This window comes from Castor canadensis, chromosome 10, assembly GCF_047511655.1.
Source record: "Castor canadensis chromosome 10, mCasCan1.hap1v2, whole genome shotgun sequence".
Classification (NCBI taxonomy): Eukaryota; Metazoa; Chordata; class Mammalia; order Rodentia; family Castoridae; genus Castor; species Castor canadensis.
The window spans coordinates 35,455,998-35,471,521 of NC_133395.1; the positions used below are offsets into that span (position 1 = coordinate 35,455,998).

The window sequence follows — 15,524 nt, forward strand, 5'->3', positions numbered from 1 at the left end:
CACAGCTTAGAAGTCATTGTTGGGACTTGTGGACTTTGGTTCCAGTTTGTCTCAGTCTTTGTATTCTGGCAAGCAACCTACTGCTTTTTTGTACCTTTACTTCTCTATTTGTACAAGGGGGGAACATCACCACTAAATGCAATTTGTATAGTGCTCTAGGACACCTGCACAAATTGTGCTGTTTCAAACAGATATTAAGATGGTGTTTGTTTAATCTATTTCATAGCCAGAAGAATACTTTCCTTAATGCTGGTCAGGCAGTGTTTACCAAAGTGTGCTTGTTTCATTAAACATTAGCTCTTTGGGATTAGATGTTACATGAAACGAGTCTACTTTTGTCAAACAACTGTATGAATCCTAAGTTAAACAAAGTTAAACAAAGCCCTTTGCTGCGGGACTTCTCAGAGCCTTTAATATGCTAATGAGCATTATGAATTTCCTACAGAGGTATGGTATGTGGTTTTTTGCAAACCTATTCATATAGCATTTGTCCTTTTTTCCATTGGGGGAGGACACTCTTCTTTTGGAGTTTGAGGGAAGATTTTTATGAAAAGCTTGGCAGAAGAATGAGCACCATTACTAAGTGCAGTTCACAAACCTTGAAGAGGAAGTACCTTTTTGAAAAACAACTCTGTTCTTTGAATATTATATCAGACACTACCTTAGCTGACCTGCGCTTAACTAACTCACCAGACCAGCTTTTCATCACTGTGAAACACACTAGGTGACCATTCAAACATTCAAAATTGTTAGTTTCGTGGGTCAAAATTGGTGGAATACCAACACTTCCATGTATTTCTACTTAAATGTATTTTCTATTTTCAGCTACCTGTGTCCCTGGTTGGCTAAGCTCTCGGGACTAGTAAGCTAGATTCTAGTGCCTGAATTTAGCTTAAGTGCCTGCAAACTTACACTCCCACCACTCGAGTCATGTTTATCCTGATAAGTTGTGTTTGATTCGAAACATTTTTATGACAGTTATGCTAGTGTTTATAATTACATAATTTAGTTGAATATTATATAAACCCATAGAATATAAATATGAGTCTGGAAAAAAAAGTTGGTGACACTGTGAAAACTAGATTGAATGCTTGTCAAGGTTCATTATGGTGAGATTTAGAAACTGTCATTAGATGAGATTAGGTGAACACTTCTAAAAGATTAGGGAAAACCTTTTAAATTGTGGGATTCTGTGCTATGGATTTTAAGTGATTTTCAAATTTTCAGTGCATGATAAATAAACTGAAACTGGAAATGAAGGATAACATGTTAGGGATATGGTTTATGAAAGAAAGAGTCAAGATTCCTATCAGAAGACCCATCCTGAAAGAAATAACTTTGACCCTATCTCAAAAAATGGATGACTATAAAGGGATTATATCCAAATACTTTCATAACTCATCTGGGTTTTACATTGACCAATCAGAACAAATGCCTGCATCACAGAAAAGGATGCTCAGCTTTAAATATTCTACAGTGATCTTAGTGCATGCTGGCTGAATACCAGTCCTACCAAATAAAGTTTTATGTTAAAATATAATAACTTGATAGTTTATATCATTTTTAAATGATTGCTTCCTTGTTTTAGATACATGTTTTGATTATCTGATCAAATGTTCCTCTAGGTCCCCTCAGATCAAAGTGTCCCTTAGACTACTACTACTGTCAACAACAGGACCTACACAGTGTGGTTTCTAAAGTACTCTTCACATTCATTTTCCCTTAACAAAAATCAGGAACTAAAGGAGGTTGGTTCCCATAAGCAAGTGTACTAGAAGAAGCCTCTTTGAAGCCTCCAAAAAAGCAGATAGGGGTTACATAAATCATTTCCTTGTAATCTCAATCACTTGGTGAAAGGAAAGGTTCACAAAGAAGTAGGAAAAAAAGGTGAGGGGGGAGGAGAGAATTGAAACCTAGATCCAGGTTAGAGCAGAACGAAACTTCTGAATATCTGCTGCCAGGAGGTAGTTCCTGGCTATAGATGGGCCTCAGTTGGGGAATTTGAAGAAAATATGTGGGGAATTGTGCTGGGTGTGTGGCTGCCTGGATGTCTTTCCATAATGAATGTTAACCCACAAGAGCAAGTAGAGGACAGTCCAGCCATGTCTCTGAACCACTGCCTGGCAGCTCAGAAACTGGGATTCAATCCAGGCACAAAAGAGAAAAATAAACTCAAATTCTCAAGTGACATAACCCTAGTAAGGCCTACACACCACTGCTAGTTTTAAATTAACAAGTGCCCTTGGAGGCAGACAATAGTGATCAACTACAAAATAATGATTTTGTCAAATAGAATTTATTGTTGTTATTTTATCTTTATTTTTCTTAAATTCTTCTCAGTCATTGCTTCTGAGATACTAGTTACTGGTGACCTGTGCCAGGAGGGATCTGTGAGTTCAAAGCTCCCATTGCTTCTGCAGGGCACCCAGCAGTCAGAAGAGCCAGATGCAATGCCACCCAGGCCAGAGAGTCTAGAAGGTGACCCTACCCTTGCATGGACAGATCCATGGCTTCTGTTCTCTGTTGCCAGTAAGTCTCCCCATTCAGCCAGAACTTTCTTGAGGAGTGAATGGAGTTGTACAGCATGTGGAGAGGGAGGGTAAAGGAAGGAAGTTAAGAAAGTGAATATGCTGATGTACTTTCTCTACAAGAATGTAGAATTTTTAAACCTGCTGAAATCACCATAAAAAGGTGACTAAGGTAGAAAGGAGAAAAATAGAGGGCATGAACCAATTCAGGTTATAATACATAAATGCATGGAAATGTCACAAGGAAACTTCCTGTAGAGCTAGCTTAAACAAACAAAAAGGCTTTTATTAAAAAATGGAGAACAGGAAGGTAAAACAGGTCCTTTCTGAGGGTTGGTAACAGTGGGAGGGGGGAGAATATAAGGAAAGGGTGAAGGAAGCTGAATGTAGTGGAAATAGTATGTACTCATGTATGAAAATGGAAAAAATGAGACCTGTTGAAACTATTCCAGGAAAAGAGAATGATAGAGGGGGTGAACTTAACTATGATATATTGTAAGAAATTTTGTAATGTCACAATGCACCCTCAGTACAACAACAATATAATAAAAATAAGAATCATGAAAGATTAAAGAGTATACTAACTATACTTGTCAGAAGACACCAAGGGAAGTCTCAAACTTAAGCTTCACCCTCTGTACTGCAACCTGGGGAAATTAGACTTCTGTGTAAATGCATGCCTTTTGTAACTTATTTTTTCTTTCTACCTTTGAGCTGTACTGTCTATATCTATATTTACAATACTTGCTATATTAGAAGCTAGGATTTTTCCATGATAGAATAAGCTATAAAATTAATAATACTATATACTCAGGAATTATTTCTAGCTGACAATACATGAATAGAAACATTTTTTTAAATATACAATTATTAGAAGGTAGAATTTGCTACAGGAAAATGTAAAAATCGAATAGGGTATGAGGAATTTGCAGTGTGGGGGTGGTTGGCATGTCTAGGTATAGGTTACAGTATCAACTAGGAAAATCAAGATAGGCCTCAGTGTAAAGGTAAGACGTAAGCAAAGAGTTAATAAAGATATAATACATAGATGCATGGAAATGTCACAATGAAACACTCTGTCTAGCCATCTAAACAAATAAAAATGTCTTAAAAAAAAACTGGAGATTAGGAAGGTAAAACAGGTCCTGTCTTGAGGGGGTTGGTACCACTGGGAGGGGGGAGGATATAAGGAAAGGGTGTAGGAGGATGAATATGGTAGAAATATTATGTACTCATGCATGAAAATGGAAAAATGAGACCTGTTGAAACTATTCCAGAAATGGAAGGGGGAGGGTATAAAGAAGAATGAGGGAGGGGTGAATTCAACTATGATACATTGTAAGAACTTTCATAAATGTCACAATGTATCCACAGTACAACAATAATATGATAAAAAAGAAGATAAGGGAATAGATACTGGGAAGAAAAACCTTTAGGCAGAAGAAACACTAAGGCTCTAAGGCAGAAGATACATGGATGTGGTCATTGAACATGCTGTCCTCCACAAATAATTTTGAAACACTGAGTCCAGTGTTAATAGTAACACTGTAGACAGAGAGACAAGACCAGAAGGTGTACAAATGCAGAATAATTACACTGTTTATGGTCTCAATAATAAGAGTTGCTTAAAATATGGAATTATATATTTCAATGGGAAATAATACTGACTATGCTACCCAGCTTGGAGAGTAAGTGTCATTGGAGAGGATACAGAAAGCGGAATTAACAAATGCATGTGAAATCTTAGTGGCTTTTGTAAAACTAAAAGAAAAGAAAATTTCTTTTTTATACAAAGGAGACACTTCCATCTCTCCAGAACAGCTCTCTTCAAAGAGAGCTCAGGATCCGTGCTATTTCCATCTTATAACTCTGCTACATTGACAAGAAGCTGCCATGATACTCAGAGCAAGAAGAGAGAGAAAAAACACACTGTCCTCTTACCACATTTATGACATTTATGCTTAAGCTCATTGGCCAGAACTAGTCATGTGCCTCAACCTAACTTCAGGGCATGTTGGGAAATGCAGTCTTTTTGTGTGCTCAGGAAAAGAAAATGAAAAATGGACTGAGAAAACATAGTGTTGCCTCTCATACAGAAAAGAGTGAATGAGAATGTAATTAAATTTTTTGCACTGCTAGGAAGGTTAATCTCTACTTGAACTAGCTTCAAAGAAATAGGCTTTAATAGGAAAGTTGATAGTAAAGTGAAATTTTTGTTCTATTTCTTATTTTAAATTGTTTAGGCTTCTTGCTTCCTTCCTTCTCTGTCTTTTGGGCATTCATTGCTAACTTTACCTCCTCTTAAATGTACTAGCCAAACTGAACAATCAACAAGTACATAAACTTATTGAATTAAGGGATAAAGGCTTTAAACTCAATCAGTCCTGACACTTGTTAGTTTTATTAGAGATTTGATGAGGGAAGAGATAAAAAATAAATGTGTAGAGCATTCTACTAATAACTAATGATTTAATTTACCATGTCTTTCATCTTTCCCAAAGCAGCCATAATTAAGGGATGGTGATATCATCATCTATAATAACACCTCTATTTGCATCTCCTTTCAACTTCACAAAGTCTACTTCATCTGTCATCCCACTGTATCCTCACAACTGTGCAAGGATGATAAGCCAGACATTATCCCTGTGTTACAGATTAGGAAATGAGAAGGCAGCAATGTTATATGAGCATATTCAGATCCTCAGCCAGGCTTGATGTTGGCGATCTCCTAGTTCCTCATACTGTGCTTTCCTCCTCTAGAGTGTAGAGATCCTTTATAAATGAAGAGTATTGTTGGCAGCAAGATGAGAGCGTCCCCTTTGCAGTCTTTAACATGGAAAAATCTGAGCTGGACATGAGCATGTAATAAGGGCATAGCTTAGAAACCATTATGTTCTCAGAAAATGCATTTATAGAAACTATTCTGGATGTCAGTGGGATATAAGGCTTAGCTGTACAAAGAGGGTCTGTTTTTTCTGTAAAAGGCCAAGTAGCAATGTTTTAGCTTTTACAGCCATATGGTCCCTGTTGCACACTTATATTGTTATTGTTGTTTTGCAGTATTTGAAACATGCAAAAATCTACTTCACTCACAGGGAACTCTAAAGTAGCCTACAGGTTGGCTTTGTCTTGTAGGCCATCATTTGCCGGCTCATGGACACAATTTAGCACATTGTGTCCATGGTGGCCACTCACCTGCTTGTGCTGCAGCAAAATTGGTGCTTACCGCTTCTCTGCAGGCCTGTGGCCTGCCTTGGGACTAGTTTGGTGATTTTCTTTCAAGTCACAAGTTGCCTCCTTTCAGGTAAGATATGCCACATTTTGTCTCTAAACTCTTTTGCCCTGCCAGATTGGCACCTGCTGTCTCCTCTCTTGTAATTCTAGATTCCTCACTTGGCTTGTGAAGTGTTTTTTGAGCTTCCCTAGCTGTGAGGCAAGATGCTTCCCTTGGGTAGAAAGCTGAACTTGCTGCCCCTTTGCTGATGTTGGGCTTCTCCACAAAGCCCTTCTTAACTCCTTTTATAAACTTGTCCCCTCCTCTCTTTTTTTATTCTTCTTACTATATCTTGTTAAAGCCAACAAGGGTGAAGGCTGGGGTTATGTAGTTATGTCTGTCTAGGGCACTGATATTAGAGTACAAGAAGGTCACTCATCTCAGGCAGTGTACTCAAACCTAGCGTGAACATTTGCAGCTCAAAGCTTTGCAATGACAATCAATCACTTTCCGTATGTTTCTCCTAGGGATTTTTTTTTTTTTGGCTATTTTTTTCCAGGCAGGAAAAATATTTGTTCATTAAACAGATATTTTCTATTTACTATAAATCAGGTATTATGAGAGATGTGAAAGTATGAAAAAAATGGCCCATGGAGTCTGATGTCTTCAAATGAGGTAGATAGAATATGGACTTCTGATAAAAATCCTAAGTTCATAGAGAACACAGTATGCACCAGCTTGTTAGGGAATCTTAATAAGAATTAGGAAGGGAGTCTTCATTCTTCAGGGGAGCCCTGCCTGAAAGATGTTAAAAAAGGTAACATCTGAGAAAAGCACAAGAAACGTAAGAAAAATGGTCAGGAGGAGAGGTAATATGTGCACAGACACAAGGTAGAGTATAATGGGATATCAGAGCACATAATGTGGGATTTAGGAAGGAAGGGTCAGTGATAAGTATCCCAGGCAGAGAAAGGTGCCAAAATAAACTCCTAGTAAAGGTGTAAATTTTGTTTGTTAATAGTGAAAGCAGCAGTGAGCAATAGTGGCCGGGTAGTGACACCATAGGGTGACTTTGAAAGAGCTTAGGGGCTGTGATATGGAGGTTGGGCTAACGTGGAAGTTGCACTTCAGAAGGTTATTACAGTTGTCCAGCAAGACATAATAGTGTTAAAGCCATAACAAAGGTGTGGCAACTGGGAAGAGATTCAAGAGATGATTAGGAAATGACAGGACTTGGTGACTGGTGATGAGTATGAAATAGAGAAAATCCAGAATAATCTCCAGGTTAATGGTTCAGAAATTGGGAAACAATGTTGTAATCCAACACTGGGAGACAAGAAGGAGGACCTTGAGTAGCTAGAAGATTTATTCCATTTTAGACATGCCACATCTGAAAGTCCTATGGGATGTCCAAGTGAAGATGATAAGTACACCGTCAGAAAACCAGTTTGAAGGTTAAAAGTAATGAGTTGGATGGAGATATTCAGGAAATATTGGTAACTAGTTGCTGGTTGAGTCCATGGGTATAGATGTGACTATCCAAGGAGAATGTGGAGCTTGAGAAATGTGTGACATTGCAGAAGACAGGAGTAAAAAGAGTTTGAGTTCGGTGAGATAAGGATGAAAACAACATTGACTTTGTATAGAAAATAGATGATCACTTACTGCTTATTAAAAACAATACATTAGAGTGGTGAATATGAAATCTTGACAAGAGTGATTTTTGGCTAGTGAGTAATTAAAGGAGATTATGTGAATATTGGGTATAACATCTATGAAGCACTTTGTATATGGTAGAGTTGTGCAAATATAAAATATTCTTCTACCGATGTCTAATTTAGGTATAGCCTCTAGACTTGGGCCTATCTTTTGAGATAACCCTTTTATAGTATATTTAATTTCCATATATTAAAGATAATAGAATCATATGCAATAGAATCAACAAGTTTATAGTAGACTGCAGATCAACACCTATCCTCGTCACAAATCTCCTCTATAAATCTATCCATCTAAGATAGGGAACTGATTATCTTAAAAAGACTCCTGTGCACTTACAGAATCATTTTAGTTATTAGAGGTCCTATGAGATTTTCTGTTTTTATGCCCTTCAGCCCCTTCCAGATCTGAACAGCTCATGAGCTTTCCTCTCTTGTTGGCAGATAGAACTCAGACACTTGGTGTCCTGTCACCAGTCACTCTGTTCCCTGGGATCACCCCATTCTTCTTTTCCTGGAGTTTGAAGAAGAAACATCCTTGGGTCTCCTTCATTTGCTTTTTCATGTTCCCGTTTCCACAGCTTGAGGAAAAATATGGAATGATACAATCTCCACATGTGGAGTACAGATAGAAGATAGCATTTACAAAACTCTTCCAACTGATTCTAACACACCAATCCTCCACTTTAGCAAAGAATCAGCAGCATTAGCTTTCCTCCTTTCGTGCATCATCAATAGAAGTGAAAACAAGGGCTAGAGTGTGGCTGAAATGGTAAAGCTCCCGTCTTGTAAGCATGAAGCCCTGGGTTTAAACCCCAGCACCAAAAAACAGAGAAAGGAAGGGAAAGGAAGGAAAAGTTAGAGAAGAGAAGGGAAGGGAAGGGAAAGGAGGAAAAAAGAGAGACAAAAGGAAGGAAGGAAGGGGGGAAGAAAGGAAGGAAAGAAGGAAGGAAAGAAAAGAAATCTTACTTAATCTGTTATGGGCTGAATTATGTCCATTATATCCTTTCAAAATTCTTATATTGAAGGCCTATGACCTCAGGATGTAACTCCATTTGGAGACATTCTTCAAAGAGACAACTCAGTTAAAATGAGATAATGTGTTGGGAGAGGGAGGCTGATCCAATATAACTGGCATCTGAATAAGAAGATATTTAAACCCAGGTACAAGGGGAAAACCATGTGAAGACATGGGGAAAAGATAGTTGGCTATCTATAAACCAAGGAGAGAGGCCTCAGAAGAAACTAATCCTGCTACCACCTTGATACCGTATGTCTCCAGAAGTACGAGAAAATAAATTTTTATTGTTTAAACCACACAATTTGTGGTACTTTTTTATTGCAGTCCCAGCAAACAGGCAGAATTTAATTGAAACATTGATTACACTCTGTGACAGACATTTTTAAGGGCTTCTAAGCATTTTCTTTGTTAATCCTGTCTGGAATTGTGTCGAGTCAGTTTGTAAGATCAATTTTCTTCATCCATGCAAAAACTGTATAATGCACATATATTCAGACTTTCAGTACTTCTGCTCTGCACAGACCACTAACACAAGCTCTTTCTGTATCCCGGATGTAATCTCTATGGGCAATGAGATTCAAGCTCATTAGAGTAATTGCATACTCTCTGTTTATCCCACAACTAATCTCAGGCTTCAGTTGTCTCTTCTCAAGTGTGTTCCTTCTTTCCAGGGAGTCATGTTGACAGAGTTGCTGACGGCAAATTAGAATGTAACCAAGTCCATCTTCTCTCTGTCATCTTTCACAAATAGTAGGTTTATGGAGGTTTTTGTTCTTATTCTGAATACATTCAAATTTGCATGTTTTTGGATTTCTGTTAGTCTTATCCTGGTCTAGGCTTTACTCAGTATACTCTTCTAACAAGTGAGAGGCATTCTTCACATTTTTGGACTGTCTCTTACCTTTTAAATGGTGGAAGCATTGAACTTGGAGTCAAAACATAGAGTGCCATTTATTAATTGTGTGACTGAAGTCGAGATGCTTAACTTAAGTTTCTTTATCTGTAAAATAGAACTAAAAAAGACCCTGTAGTAGAAGGAGAACCAATATAGAATTACGATGAAATTACATAGTCTATACAAAATACTTTATAAATTGTATATTTCTGATACACATAAAACCTTTCTACTGTTATTACTATTATTATTAAACATATTGTTTTGGTTCTAAGTTCAAGAGATACTTATGAAAATCAGTCTCTTCATTTATTTTTCATTTTTTGTTTTTTAAGAAACTCATAAAAAACATCATGTAGGAAAAATGGTTTTTTTTTTTCCCCCTACTCTCAATGTCCCAGAAAACAGTGCCCCTTTTTGGGAGCAGCCAATATTTTTTATGGGTGCTCCCAGAAATATTCTGTGCCTATCTGTATGTGTCTCCCCTCCCCTCCTCTTTATGATGGGACTGGGATTTGAACTCAGCATTTCATGCTTGCAGAGCAGGTGCTCTACCTCTTGAGCCACACCTCCAGCCCATTTTGCTCTGATTATTTTGGAGATGGAGTCTCAGGAACTATTTGCCTAGGCTGGCCTCAAACCATGACGCTCCTGATCTCAGCCTCCCAAGTAGCTAAGATTAAGGAAGTGAGCCATCAGCTCTTGGATTCTCTGCCCTTCTTTTTAACCAAGTAGTAACATAGTTCCTTTCTATCCCACTGTCTTTACTTCCTCTTACTACCACTATTTGGTTACTGGGAATTTCCTCTTCTCAATCTCCTCCTCATACTAGCACCATATTCTCTCTCCTGGGAATTTCCTCTCTTCTCTGAGTCATCTCCCACTTAAATTCTCTGATTTGCATTCAGAAATTTCTTTTCTCTCAATTTTTAAAATCTTTCCTTTAATAGGTCTACCCTGTACACCTAACTTTATACAGTTTGGTGACAAGTTACTTTCCTCTCTAACTTTCAAAAGAAGAAAAGAAATTACCACCTTTGGCAATAAGAAATGTTTGGCTTTAATAGAGCCAATGAAAAATCAGTTTTGTGTAAAGGTGGTGTCTGAAATCACTTTCTACTGCTGTAACAGAACACTTGAGGCTGGGTCATTTTGACTCATGGCTCTGCAGGCCAGGGAGTACAAGAGCAGGATACTAGCGTCTTCGTGGCTTCTGGTGAGAGCCTCGCGCTGCTTTAATTCATGACAGAAAGTGGAAGGGTAAGGGGACATGTGCCAAAGAGAAAAGGGACCCACAGTAGCTTACTTATTTCTGTATGAGAGGATTAATCCATTCATGAGGGCTCCATCCCCTTGGACCAAACACCTCTTATTAGGCTCCACCTCCTAACACTGCTGCATTTAGAAATTAAGATTCCAACACATAAAATCTAGGGGAGAAATTGAAACCAAAGGAAGCGATGTTTTAATGAGCTCGTGAAAGGCACCATGGCAAAGTGGGAAGAGGTCATGATACAGAGTCAACTGCTTGACACTGGCTTAGTTTCTGAACTTTGCCTCACCGAGTCTCCATTTCCACAACTGAAAAGTGGAACAATAAATAACCACCTCCAGTGTTACATTACACATTGCACATTTAGTGTCTGGTGTACCCCACAAGCTTCTTAAATACTGACCCACTTCATTCTAATTCTACCCTACTGTATCGCATTGACATTTTCTCACTTACAAATTATTATCTGGAGCAAATTCCAAATCATAATCATAAACATTTCTTCCTTATCTACTGAGTTCACAGGACAGAGTGAGAGGGCAAAAATACAAAGAGGGAAAGACAAACTCTTCTTTTTACGAGGTGATTACAATCTAATTGGGGATGCAAAACATAATAACTGGTACTACACAGCCATGTTTAGAAAATGAATGAAATAACATAGAGGAAAAAATAGAATGAGAAAGACTTCAATGTAAAGGAATGAGGAATGACATCATGCTAAAAATGCAAAATACTACATTGTAGTATCTAGTGCTTTTGTTCGAAAATTATGAGTAGCTCAATATTTAGAGGAGAAGGCTCAAATAAATGTAATGAAAATAACAATTTATATATATATATATTTTCCCTATTTTTCCTAAGTGAGGAAAATACTGCAAAGGCTTGTGGCTGTGGAACACAATTTCCTTTCAATGAGAACTTAAACTATCCATTGTGTTCATCTATAAAGCATTATACACAGATACAGAATGTAGCAAAGTTACTAAATGTTTGGCTTAAATTTGAAGATTTTGCTCCTTTTCTTTTGAATTCAGTGGAGTAAATACCAGACACAATTGGACAGTCAATGGAAACTCATTGCTTGTTTACACAACTACATTTCTATAAACTCTTTCTTGTTATTGAAGCTATTTGTTCAGAGTCTTAATAAAACACAGCTTATGACTAAGACAGTACTTATTTAAAACAAGAACCAAATAAACTTGCCTTGATCACATTCATGAGGTAATTCAATTGAACTATACTGCATGAAACTCCCAACACAATAGCCCAAATCTCTGAATGTAGCAGCATAATCAGGGTGGAGAATTTATTGTGGGGGTGATTAAAAATTGCATCAGAGAAATAATGATCTGTCCTTTAATTACTTTCCTTTGTAGTGAGCTTAGATCAATATCAACTGTTTGTTTTATTCAAGCTCTTTTATTTTTCCCCTCTAAAGAAGACATTGCGTGACTGTGCAAGTACAAGAACTAAGAGAAACTCAAGCACTTGGCAGAGAGGGTAGAAAGCATGATAAAAGTGACAGACGTTTGGTCCCTGCAAAGAAAGGGTTGTACCTAACAGTCCATCCAGAATGAGAGCTGGAATAAGATCATCTTTTGTCTAGTTTTTATACAAGTATGGTAAATTCATGAAAATGGAAAAGTTTGAAGTTATATACAGATTGGTGATAAGTGAATTTTCTAAGGGTCTGTAACTATCCAGTGGAGTAGCTTAATTAGTTGCCACTTCAATCTTTCCCTGGGTTCTCATTGTTAGTGCCAACTGTCATTATTATTGTTGTTGCTTTATTTTTTGCCAAGGAAAATGAGGAAATGAATATTAGCTTTTTAAAAACAAAAGATGCTCCAGAAGCAAAGCCTATTTCCCATCCCATGCTAAGCTGGAAAGAATATATGGAAGGGAAACAAAACATCCTTTGAGGGTGGCCTGCATGGAGGGCACATCTTGTGATCTGCTGGGGACATTGCACCTGGTTCCCAATACTGATACCACAGGCAAATAAAATCACACACTTCTTTTGGATGTGACATCCTAATGAGGTAAGGCATTGGATTTAAATTGGATTCCTTTTAAATTGGATTCCTTTGAGTAGGAAATTTTATGTGTTATTTGGAAGGTAATTCAGAAATAGAGTAAGTGTTAATGCTAATACTACAATGGACATAATTCCTCCTTAGGATGGCAGTAAAAGTGTCCCTGGCTGCCTTTAAGGAGTTGTTTCTCTGCTCTGGGGGAGTCACTATTGTTCTCATAGTTGTCAAGTGGCTGCATCATGCTATCCTGGCTGATCTCGGTCAACAAGGGATTTCTCTCTTGTTTTTGTGGCTTCACATTTTTCAACCCATTGTAGGGCAGAGTAAGGAATTAAGACCATTCTGGGGAAGGGGTGGGTGCAGTTGTGTCTGAGTCCCGGCTTTGCCACTGACTGGCCATGTGACTTAATTGCTCTGAGTCCCAGGTTCCTCCTCATTGCCTTTCTCGTGATGTTGTTCTGAAGAATAAGAGAATATGCTAAAAGTGGTAGAACAACCAGCACTTAGTATGTGTTCAGTAAATGCAGGCATTGTTAGTCTTGGTACACAATAAAGACTATTAAGTCAGGTTTAATTCAAATGCTCAGAGAATGAAATATTTTATACATGACTAAGAATTTAATGCATTACAATGTAGCTACCCTGAGAGGTCACTCTCCCCAGGCTCTGTCCAAGTGGTGTATAGGAACATAAGGCTTTGCCTGCGAAGTGCAGTCCCTTTCCATAACACTGGAGAAGAATCTGGGTCATGAGTCTGTACCTGCATGTCCCTACGACTTCTCAGAGTCCTGTAGATAAACCATGTAGGAAACAACATATGAAAAGAAAAAAAGAATTAAGTGCAAACTTCTTTTTGTCAAAATCCTTATGAATGTTACTCCAATCCTTGCATAAATATACTTATGAGATTTCCAAACATTAGTATAGTAAAAATAATGATGATAGTCTGGCAATGCCTCTGGACAGCTTTCTGAGTACAATTGATCAGTTTAAATAACACTGAAAAAGATAGGGGAATTAAGAATCAATATGCATTAGCCCAAGCAATCCCCTTAGAGATCTTTTTAATTATAATAGATACCTTATGTAAAAGATTTTGTGACCTACACAATTTACCTTTAAAGCAGAAAACAACATACAAATCCAACTGGACGGCTCCAGTTAATTGGTTATAGCTAATTGAAAATTTACCATACATCTCAGATTGTTTACACTGTTTTGCATACTCATACCCTTTGAAAAAGAGTTTTTAGATACATTTATCAAAAAGTGACATTTGAACTTTTCTATATTTTCCATATAAAAGATGGAGGCTTATAAGTCACAGCTGAGATATACATATTCAGAAATTTAATAACTTGCTTGATAAACAAGAAAAATTAAATTAAAATTTTAACTCAAAAAGATAGAAAAGTAGCAGCAAAATAAACTCAAAGGAAGCAGGAGGGAGGAATTCAGAGGAGTAAAAGCAGAAAATAATTAATTAAAAATGGAATAAATAGGATCTATAAATAATCTAAGATCACCTTCAATAAAAAATACACACCAAATCTGATTGTTTTTATCAAGATAAATATAGTAGAAATTTAAATACCCTTATAAATAAGAATATATAATGATATATAAACCTTAGACCAATAGGAAATTAAAAATTATATGAGGACATTATCCATAATTCCTTGCTGTTCTATTTGAAAATCTTAATGAAATGTATAATTTTCTCAGGAAATATATAAATTTAAAAATGGAAACATGGAAAGGTTAGAACAACTACAACAAAGAAACAAATAACCACAAAAGAAATCTGCAGACTGGTTCATTGGCTCTCATTTGTAATCCTAGCTACTTGGAGGTAGAGATTGGAAGGATCTTAGTTTGAGGTCAGGCTGGGCAAAAAGTGAGACTCCAACTCAAATAATAAGCCAGGCATGGTGGCACACCTGTGATTCCCAGCTATGTGGGAGGCCATAGGTAGGATTGTGGTATGAGGCTGTCCTGGTGCAAAAACATGAATCTTTACCTGAAAAATAGCTAAAGCAAAAAAGGTCAAAGGGTCTGGGGACATGGTTCAAGTGGTAGAGTGCATGCCTAGTACAATCACAAGGCCCTGTGTTCAAACCCCATTACCACAAAAAAAATAAATAAAATCAACAACTCGTCAAAGAGTTAAACCCTTTCCCACACATCTCATAGGTCTTATGGTAAATACTTGAAAATATTTTTAGAATAAATTATGCTTATGCTATAGAGAGCATAAAATGCACATTACAGTTCTTCCATTGCATGTGGCTGGCATAATCTGCTACTAATACTTGACAAAGATAGCAAACAGAAATAGGATTAAAGGATACAAAATTATGAATGCAAATTAGCTAATCCATTAGAGCATTAAAAATATATTAGACTTTTTAAAAAGGCATTCATTGTAGAAACACATTGGTAACTCATCACTAGGCATCTAGTAGCATAGTTCACCACATTGATGGAACAAAAAACCACAAAAACACATTTGTTATAATAAATGTTACAAATGCATTGGTAAAATTAAACACTGTTTCATTGAAAACTTACACGTAAACTAGAAATAGAAAGATGCTTATATAATATGCAAAGTACATCACAAATCAAAGCCTGTATTGTTATATAAATGGTAAAAAACAAAGAAACTTACAATATAATCATGCCTAATATTTTTCAATATTATTCCCCACCCAATGGGGAAGAAAAGGCAAGCAAAAGAAATAAAAAATAAATCTCTTAATTATATAAAATTATCACTACTTATGGAGGATAAGATTCATTATACAGAAAACCTGAGAAAGTCAACTGAAAACTA

General features: G+C 36.9%; 1 pseudogene; it reads left to right on the plus strand.

The window, feature by feature from the left end:
* The first annotated feature begins 13,316 nt into the window (after window positions 1–13,316).
* On the plus strand, window positions 13,317–13,504 carry LOC141413167 (small nucleolar RNA SNORA73 family; annotated as a pseudogene).
* The last annotated feature ends 2,020 nt before the right edge of the window (window positions 13,505–15,524 follow it).